A 10,559-nucleotide genomic window follows, 5' to 3' on the forward strand; every position below is an offset into this window, starting at 1 on the left:
AAATGTCCCCAACTCCCTCAACCAGGCAGTGGGAGGAGTCACCCTAGGATACTCGAGAACTCTTGTTTGATTTCCCACACCGTCTACTCGCAGCAAGTAAAGAGAAGAGCCTTAGTAAGGGTGGAAGGGGATTTAGTAGAGCTGGGGAGGGAAAAAGGAGGATTGAGAGGACCCCCATACACACACCCCATTTCCGTTGCCTCGGAGACTGGCGTCAGCTCTCAGCAAGAGAAATGCTCCCGGGATACTGAGCGCCTCATTCTGTCTCCGGGGCGCTGGCAAGGGGTGGGGGGGGGGGGTCCCAGCTCCACTGGGGCTCCGGGTTACAGGTCGGCGCGCTCTGAAGCGTCCTCGGGTGGCTTAGCGGGCGCCCACAGGTGCTCGGTAGGCACCTTCGCGTCTGGCGCCGACTTGCGGTAGAAGCCGAGCTCCTGTACCAGCGTATTGATCTCGTCGCGGGTCATTTCGCTGAGTGGGATGCGCTGAGATGGAGAAAAGGCGGGGTCAGTACTTCAGCACTGCTCCGGGGCCCCTCCCGTCAATGCCTCACCTCTAGTTCCTGGTAATTGCGACTTAACAGCACGAGTTCGGGGTCTGCCCCAGGGAGGTGCTTCATCACCAGGTTGTGGCTGGAGGAGATGTTAAGGGGGTGGGGACAGAGGCAAAGTGATGATGGCTCCTGGACCCCCTTAGCTGATCACTTACTTTGAGCCTAGGTGGGGACCCGATCCTCATTCACTGTGAGATTGGGGTTCAGAGAAGTAAAGGGCCCTTCTCTCAGCTAATAATCTCTCTTGTCTACTTAATTTTGAGACTTCCGCAGAATCCCCTGGCCAATCAACCTCTTTGGCCGACGAAAATCATTTTCTATCTCTGAAAACTAGTAGCCCTCCCCTTCCCCTTCCCCTTCCCCTTCTCCTTCCCCTTCCCCTTCCCCAGAACAGAAGGATACTACAGTGGGATGTCCTGGGTGACAAAGGCTTTCACCTGGGGAGGAATCACAACATTAGAAAATGAGACCTCAGAACTCTCTAGACATGGGGAAATGCCAGGTCCAAGGATTCCTCCCTGGCCCCCAGTCAGTAAGCCGTGTTGCTTCTTCCTTAAGGGGACCACTTCCTTCGAACTCACCTCCTTTAGGCGATTCAACTGTCATCCTCCACAGGTCTGGAGAGAGATAAAATGTGATAAATCAGGAGCCCATCACTATACAGCCAAGACCATGCTATCTTTAACACCGAGTTGGGTCAGGCTGGGATCTGGAAGCATCAAGGTATGGAGGGGGGAAAAGGGTCCTGTGGAAAGAAGACCTCTGTACAGGTCAGAGAAACTCAGACCCAGAGACATGGGGTAGAGGATCCGAGAGAAGAGCTAGCTATGGGTTCCTGCCTGCAGGTTACTGATAGCTGACCAGTGCCCAGGAGACACATATACAGCATTCTCCTTTCTGCCAGAAGAGTTCTAAACCTGCCCTCTGGCCCTTGGAACCACTTGGGAAGTCAGACCATAAGAAAACAGTTCAGAACTGCCCTAAGGGCCGCATTAGAGGTAACAGCCATCTGGTCCCTACCCACCCCTTGCAGAGCTAACCCTGCTAGCCACCTGTGGTCCAGCTCCACAAACCATCTGGTTACCCTTCCCTGACTATGGAGGATGGGTGGACCCTCTGTCTCCCCCGGAGGGAGGCCACATTCTGACAAAAAGCGCAGACCTCACAGCCTCCTATTTCAGGCCTCCCTTACATTCCTTTTTCACAAAATACAACCAAGGCCCATGAAGAGTCTGTAAGCATCTGAATCACTTAGGACGACTCTAGGAAATTCCTTTGTGGGGCTGGAGTGATGGGGGTGGTGGTCCAGGGCTGTTGGGATGCTTGGTATCATTTCCCTGCATGCTCCTCCAGCTCTGGCATAGAACAGTGAGGGGAGGAGCTTAGAAGGTCTTTTCTCCCCCCCCCCCCCAGAAGATTCTTGAACTCCAGGCACTAAAAACGGGATGTGGGAGGAATAATAGAAAAAAGTGGGGTTATCAGTGGGGGGAACTGGGTTCTAAGGAGCAGTTTTAGGAGAAATATAACCTGGAAAAGAGGGGCTGGGTGTTCAGAGACCCACGGTACGGCCTAATCGGGAGCAGAGCCAAGGTTCAAAATGCCAGGCCGCAAGGTCGACGTCTATTGCTTCCACAGTGCATGCTGCGCATCCTGTGGCTGGGAATAGAAGGAATGATCCCCGGCGCCACGCAGGAGGGAAAGAGGGAGCCTTGGGAATTCTGGTGTTCCCGAGACCGGAGTGAGCTGTAGTCCAGGGTTGAGGGGCTGCAGGGTTCTAGGGCGGTCCTACTAAGGATGGGAAAAGGCGCACTCACCTCCACCCGCCCCCTGGCCAGACCTCGAAGACGGTTCCAGTCCGGTCGGTAGGTGGTGGCGGCGGTGGCTTGGGCCACAAAGGCCGCGAGAAGCAGCAGCAGCGGCGGCGGCCACAGTAGGATGTTCATCTGTGCCTGGCAGAAGGCGTTCCGCAGGCTGCACCCAAACTCGGCCGCAGCGCCACGTCTGGCCCGCAGGGTGGCCCCGCCCCAGCTAAAGGCCCCGCCCACCCATCCATAGCCCACGCCCCCCGAGTTAGAAACACCACCTTCCCAGAATCCGGTGGGCGCCTCCTACTAGCCCCCTTCCTGGTCTCTGTTGCTCTCGGGTCCTCCAGATTTCACGTTCCCAGTCCTGACAATTCCCATGCTGTCTTTGCCCACTGAGTGTGGACGTTCCCGCAGGATGCCAGAAGACAGCGCCACTTCTCGCCACCAGAGAGCGCAGGCGGGTCGCAGGCGGACGCGAGGATAACTGGGTCAGACTTAAGGATATAGAAACCTAGGAAATCTTTATATTCTTTTGATGTCTTTGAACGAATTTCCGATCAAAGCTTCAATTCCCCCAAAGCCCACGTTGTAGAGAGAACTATTACCTATGCCCCAGCGCGAGAAGGCTCAGTGGATAAAAGTCATGCGAGCCTGACACCTGAGTTTGATACCCCCACACCGCAAAAATGTGAAGGGAAAACAGCGGCTCCCACAAGTTTTGCTCTGTCCTTCACACGCGCCCCAGTTCACGCACCTTGACATGAGCGTGTCTGCACCGATATTTTATATATATATATATATATATATATATATATATTTAAAGTGGTGGAATAAGCTCAGGATACCTCGGGTCACAGCGCGCACATAATAATAATAAATATGAATTCTTAAAAAAGGATTATTTCCTATCCTTTTTAGCTAGAAAGGTTGAAAGGGTTAATATTCATAATACATTTCATTAGAACAGTATCTGGTCAGAGATGGTGGGGGTGACTCACTTTGTACAGCCTGCCCCCCACACCTATCCCTGGCTGTCCTTGAGCTGAGCCTCCCGAGGGCTGGGATTATCAGGACAGATTCCTGCTGTGTAGCCTTCCGCTGTCCTTCCTCCGCTTTCCTCATCAAAACTCTCCCTCCCCCAGCGAACTCCGTTTTGCAGGTTAGGAACGGTTTCAGAAATGTAAAACAGACCCAGTTACGCCTTGATCTGGGTTTGAACCCCAAACACCTCTGTGGGTCATGTCGCCGGCCCAAAGATGATACAGGCGCCACACTTCACCTCCTTACGCCTCCAGCAGACACAGCAAGTACAGTCAGCTCTTCCTCACCCTGGATTCAACCAGTCCAAGTTAGAAATATCGGCAAGTAGGAGCTGTCTCTGTACTGAACATGCACCAACTCTTTTTCTCGTCGTTATTCCAGCCAATAAGATGCGACAGCTATTTATAGCGCTTGCATTGTATTAGGTGTTATAAATTATCTAGAGACGGTGTGAGTACAAGAGAGAGCCACACAGATTGGAGGGAAATATTAAGCCTTTTACCTATGGGGTTGAGCATCCTCGTCTTTCAAGTTGGTGTATGGAAGGGCACTCTGGAACTAATCGCTGGCCGACAGTAAAAATACTCTGTGCCCCTTCCCACTGAATCCAAAGAGCCCTGTCAACATTGAGCCAAGGCTGCTTGGTGATCTGAGGTATTTTTACCTCCCTGAACTTATTCCCCACTTTAAAAGTGCATATTAAAAATGGGATGCGGGGAGGCTTATATGGTTTAGTGATTATAGGCACGTGTGGCCTACACTGACGCCCTAAGTTCAATTCCCAGAATCCATATGGCAAAATGAGAGAAGAGACTCCCATAAATTGTCCTCTGATCCTCACATGTATGTGGTGTCAAGTTCTCATTCTTGCACACGTGCATGTGTGCACATGTGCACACACACACACACATGCACACTAATAAGTAAATGCAAACAATTGGGTTTTTGAGTTGGGGAGATAGTTTAACATGTAGGATCAAGAGCTTCATAATGATGAAGATGTGAGTTTGGGTCCCTACACCAATGTGAGAAGCTGGTCGTGATAATAAAGCACTTGACAGGGCAAGAGGATCAGAGTTCAAGTCATCCTCAGAGGGGCTGGAGAGATGGCTCAGCAGTTAAGAGCACTGACTGCTCTCCCACAGGACCCATGTTTGGTTCCCAGCACCCACATGGCAGCTCACAACTATCTGTAACTCTAGTTTCAGGGGATCCTATGCCTCAACTTACCCTCTGCAGGTCCTGGGGGAACAAATGTGATACACAGACTTGCTTGCAGGCTAAATAGTCACATACTTAAAATATAAATAAAGAGCTGGGCATGGTGGCACATGCCTTTAATTCCAGCACTCAGGAGACAGAGGTAGGTGGATCTCTGAGTTCAAGGCCAGCCTGGTCTAGCCAGGGCTACACAGAGAAATCCTGTCTTGAAAAAGTCAAAACAAAATATACAAAAAAAAAGTTTAAAAAGTCATCGTCAGTATCATAGTGAGTTCAAGGCCAGCCTAACCTATAAGACCCAAGAGAGAGAGAGAGAAGCTAGAAAGGTGGCCCTAGGGTTAAGAGCATGGACATGTTCTTCGAGAGGACCAGGGTTCAGTTCCCAGCACCCACATGGTGGTTCACAACTACACCCATCCAGGTATCTGATGCCTTCTTCTGGCCTACATGAGCACTGCACACATGTGATGCACATATATACATACAGACAAAACATCAGAACACATAAAAGAAAATAAGTCTTAAAAAATACGACATACACATACACAAGGGATTTTAGCCATGTGTATGACAGTGCATTCCTGTAATCCCACCTCTCAGGAGGCCAAGGCAAGAAAATTGCCTCAAGCTCAAGGCCCAGTTTGGCTACAGAGTAAGAGCCCCCTACATCTCCTTTTCACTGGCTTGACTGCTAAGATTTCGAAACAAGCTTAGAGCTGCAGAGATGGCTCAGTGGGTTAAGTACTTGCTAGACAAGCACAAGGACTTGAGTTGAGAGCCCTAGAATCCACATAAGAAGCCAAGTGTACCAGGCCATGTTTGCAATGAACACCAGGAGAGAGGAAGATACTGGGGGCTTGCTGGCCAGCCAGGCTAGCCAAATCGTTGAGCTCTGGGTTCAGTGAGATAGCGTATTAAAAAAATTAGTAAAGGTACTTGCTGCAAAGCCTTGACAACCTGAGTTCAATCCCTGGAGCTCACAAGGTAGAAGAGAACCAACTTCTGGAACTTGTCCTCTGACCTGTGGGCAAGCCATAGCATGCCCACACCCACACATAATAAATACATGCAATAAATAATCTTAAAGCTGAGTGTGGTAGCGCACGCCTTTAACCCCAGCACACGGGAGGCAGAGGCAGGTGGATCTCTGTGAGTTCCAAGCCAACCAGAGCAACACAGTGTGACTGCATCTTAAAAAATAAAAATAGAAAAGGTCAAGTTGATGAAGAATCGCTGGCAACATTCACTTCTAAGAGAGGAAGGGTGGGTTCTCAAACTTGCCAGGATAGAAAGTAAGGTTCTTTTTTCAAATTCCCAGTAAAAATCTCCTTCTATCCCATTAATCTTTCCATGATCCAATCATGTGCCGTGAGAGTTTCTCATCAGAATAACCAATTTTGACCCATTCCTAAAGCTGGGGACAAGGTCACCCACATCCCTGTTCCTGTTAAGAAAGACGTAGATGGTAATACGTGTGATGATGGCCAACATAGCCAACCAATATTATAAACTATGCATACACAAATATATTTGACTAGATCAAAACAATCAAGAAAAAAATTTAAAAATAAAAAATGGCTGTCTCTTAGAGGTTGAAACTATAGGTAATTTTTTTCTTCTCTGTACCTTTTTCTGTATTTTCTGTAAGTGTATGTCAACTAAACACAAGTCGTAAATTGTGTTTATAAAACTATGGAATATAACACATTATTTCCCTCCACCCCCCAGCCCTTTTCTATCTTAATAAGGGCCCCAGGGCAACTGCAACCAGAGGCCCCACAGAGCCTGTGGTTTTTCTGCTGACACACCCAAGCCCCAGTGCCCCATGGGCCCTTCTTGTTCACTGGACATATGCCACCAAACCACTCTCATTGCATTAACCTAGACGCTGTGGCTGTTGGACCACAGATTGGCCTGCTGAGGGTTGACTACCAGATGATGGAACCAGCAAGGGAGACAAAGGCCACAGCAATATCAGGAAGTTTCTGGCATCAGCAGCACAAGGCATCCCAGGATAGAGCTCTGCTCACAGCCCATACCCCTCAGGTGGCAGAGTGTAACCCTGGGTAGGTCGGGAGTGAAGCTTAGCCTGTGATGATGAGTTTAGGCTCGTCAGAGTCAGGGGCAGCTTTTAGTTTAAATGAAGATTTAAGAAAGAAATCAGGTGGTGGTGGTGCATGCCTTTCATCCCAGCACTCGGGAGGCAGAGGCAGGGGAATCTCTGAGTTTGAGGCTAGCCTAGTCTACAGAGGGTTTCAGGACGGGCAAAGCTACACAGAGAAACCCTGTCTTGAAGAAGGAAGAGGAGGAGGAAGAGGGAGACAGAAGAGGAACACAACTGTGAGATCAGCTACATAGTGATGCCTTCTCAGAAGATGGACGATGGATGAATGGACAGACAGACAGACAGATAGACAGATAGATATCATCACCATCAATAACAATAGCAGTAACAAAAGCACAGTAGGTTTAGAACTAATTCTAGAATGAAGTCAGAATTCAGTCTTTGTCCAGGTTAAGGCTCAGTGTATGACCAGGGTTATGGCTCAGTCAACAACTAAACTCAGGACTTGGACTTTGACCAGATTCAAGGCTCCATTTATGACCAAAATAAACAGAATTTGTATGATACATGGTGAGAATTCATTATGAGATCAAGAATCAGTCAATAATTAAGCTCAGGTATCTGTGGACAAAACGGTGTTTCACTTATATCAGAGCAAGGACTTGGTCTCAGCAAGAGGTAATCCTGACTGAGGTTAATGAGCTCTCTGTGAGTGGGGCTCAATCCTTAGGCTAGGAACAGGGCTGAGTCTTGGTCCAGAATGAAGGTCTCAAGCGGGGATTGGCCTTCTATCAGGCTTAGGTCAGGGTCAGTATGTGGCTCGCCAGAGAACAATTGTGTGTGTGTGTGTGTGTGTGTGTGTGTGTGTGTGTGTAGGTTTTTCAAGGCAGGGTTTCTCTGTGGCTTTGGAGCCAGTCCTGGAACTAGCTCTTGTAGACCAGGTTGGCCTCGAACTCACAGAGATCCACCTGCCTCTGCCTCCTGAGTGCAGGGATTAAAGGCGCGCACCACCACCGCCGGCTCAGAGAGCAGTTCTAAGGTGATGGTCAGAGCTCTTTGGAGAGCTGCAGTAGAGGGTTTGTCTTGGTATGGGATCAAGTCTCAGTCAATCTCAAGGTTAGAATTCAAGCTGGGTATAGGATGAGGGCCGCGAATAGACCTTATTCCGGTTCTGTGCTTTACCTTGACCTCCCATGAAGAAGTTTTTGAAGACCCAGAAGCTCAGGAACAAGAGTTCCCCCAGGCAAGCTTAGCAGGGTCCAGTAGCTGCAGTGAGCTTTTCCTTGCTGCTGAGGCCGGTGTCCTCGAGTCTTCTAACCTACATGGCTCTGCTGTTTCAGGTCCCTCGCACCAGAATAAAAATAGCCACTCACTTCAGAGCAGCTGACATCGGGTGCCTGGCTGCCTGGGAGGAGGGGGAGCAGAGAAGAGGGAGGAGGGATGTCTGAGCTCAGTCCCAGCTGTGTGACCTTGGGAAAGTCATTCCTCTTCCTCCAGCCCACTTACTGAGTGGCATGACAGCATTTGGATGAGGAGAACATCCATCTGTCCCACAAAGTGGGAGCGAGGAGCCAGCCCTAGGACGAGACACTTGTTACCAATGAGGACCCTCGGAGGAGGAGGGCTCCTTTTGTGGCCGCCATGCTCCCTGATGCCTACCTCTGTTCCTTTGTAGGCATCTCTCACATAGTGCCACAGTGACTTCATTGACGGTGGGTCTGAGTTGGGTTGCAGAGAAGACGATAAAGGATAGCGAGTGAGAAGAAGTGAGGGAGAGGAGGAGGAAAAGGGAGGGAGGGGCCTTCTCTCCTTTGCCTGCTCATGTGTTCCGTCTGGGCTATAAGGCCAGGAGGGCACAGAACCAAATTTCAAATCCTCCTCAGGTGAATCTTCCACACCCTAGCCGTCACCTGGCACCCAGACATTTATTTCTCTTCTCCTTGTCACTTCAGACTCCTCCGCCAAGCAAGAATTCGACGATCATGTGACCTCTTTTGTAGGGGAGAACTACTCATCTCCTTCCTCCCAAGGAGCACTGTCCACCCTGTCCTCTCCTAAGCTCAGCTTCTCCCTCTGTCACTGGGGACCTTCTGGGCAGGAAAACGGGGTGATGGGGAGAGGGACTGGATTAGTCTCCCCCTCCAGGACTCTCCCTTCCCTGACCTCAACAGTCTGAAGGGGAGTGTGAGAAGTTTCCAGAAAGTGCCAGGTTGAGCTGTAACCTCCACAGAGTGAGACAAAGCAGGGAGCTGGGAGGGGCTTCTGAAAACAGCTGTCTTCAGGGGGGCGGTTCTCCGTGGCAGCTGCCCCCGGCCTGCCGCCCTAAGCCCGGGAGCCTGTTATCAACCTCCTTAGTCATCCTTCCAGAAGCTCAAATATAGCTCCCTACCAGCTCCTGTCTCAGCAGGGGTCCACCCCCCACCCCTTCCCCTTCCTTTCTCTTCCCAGAATATAACCACCCCAGGCCTCAGTTTCAGCATCCACTAAATGGGTGGTCTGGAAAAGATGGTGGGATGGTAATGGCTGCAGAGCGGCTTACTAAGAGCTTGCTTGCTCGCACCCTGCTCCAAGCTAACTTCTTCGGATAGCTTGTTTAATCGTCGTGGCAAATGCAGCAAACATCTGATGTTTTAACTTTTCCTTACACAGATCAGGACTCTCAGAGACCTCCCAAGTAAATCAGGGACAGGGACAGGAGCAAAGCTCCCAGCAGCATCCTGAGCCCAGTGAGCAGTGACAGTGGGGAACCTTGGTTGGCAGAGGAATAACCTGCCCATTCATTTTGTGATATTTGCATCACTTGCCAAGGGCCTAGGTGCCCCTTTTTCAGCCCTGGGACTGAGAGGCCTGAATCTGCACCCTTAAACTCCTCCGGGATGGTATCCGAGGCCAGCTCTCCTGAGAATCCCAGTTACCCACTGTGAAACAGGAGCTGGAGGACCAGACAGGGTTCTCTTCCCTCTTGGTGACCATGGTTGGGCTCCTTCTCCCTCACACACACCCCCATCCTCACCTCCAATTCTCCCAGCCCCTTTCCCACCAATGCCACACTCCCACCACGGCTCAACACCCCCATCCTCACCTCCAATTCTCCCAGCACCCTTTCCATCGATGCCACACTCCCACCACGGCTCCATTTCTCTTCCACCTCACCACCCTCATCACTGTCACTGTCCCTTCACCCCACGGTTTCCACCACCACTGCCTTGCTCACTTCATCTGCCATCAGCCCCTCCACCACACGCACACCGTCATCCTCACCACCACGGCCCCCACCTTTACCAGACACCCCTTCCGTTCCACCCCTGCTATTGCCCACAGGCCCTTGCTTCCACCATCATCAGGTGCGTTAACACCCCCACCGTGACAGTCATCTCCCCCATCGGCCTCAAAGTATCTTTCCATCCCATGCTTTACACTGGCCTGAGTCTTTCCCCCTCCAGAGTCCAGCCTTACTTACAAAGAAGCCAATCCAGATACACAGGCCTGACTCAGAGCGAGTCCAGAAGAGCGAGCACAGACAGCCTGTAGTATCTGTTCCCAAGAACTTCAGTGGGGTTGGCACAGTGAAAATGCAGAGCTGGCCGTTGACCTACATGGACTCTGGGCACAGGCCTCTGAACATTTTGGGCTGGGGAGACAGCTCAGTAGATAAGAGAACTTGCTGTGCAAGCTTGAGGACCTGAGTTCAAATCCCCAGAACCCACGTAAAAAGTTGGGCATAGTTGTGTGCACCTGAAACCCTATCATGGAACAGGTACAGGTGCTTGCTGTGACTTGCTGGCTGTTAACCTAGTTCCAGATTCAGTGAGAGACCCTGTCTCAAAGGAATAAGGTAGAGAATGGCAGAACAAGACACCTGAGGTCCTCGTTGGGC

At 50.6% G+C, this 10,559-nt stretch overlaps 1 pseudogene; it reads right to left on the reverse strand.

The window, feature by feature from the left end:
* Window positions 1-115: 115 nt before the first annotated feature.
* Window positions 116-2,588, reverse strand: LOC121436514 (annotated as a pseudogene).
* Window positions 2,589-10,559: the final 7,971 nt, after the last annotated feature.

This window comes from Microtus oregoni, unplaced genomic scaffold (genome assembly GCF_018167655.1).
Source record: "Microtus oregoni isolate MIOR12 unplaced genomic scaffold, Mior012 000049F_ref0000343, whole genome shotgun sequence".
Classification (NCBI taxonomy): domain Eukaryota; kingdom Metazoa; phylum Chordata; class Mammalia; order Rodentia; family Cricetidae; genus Microtus; species Microtus oregoni.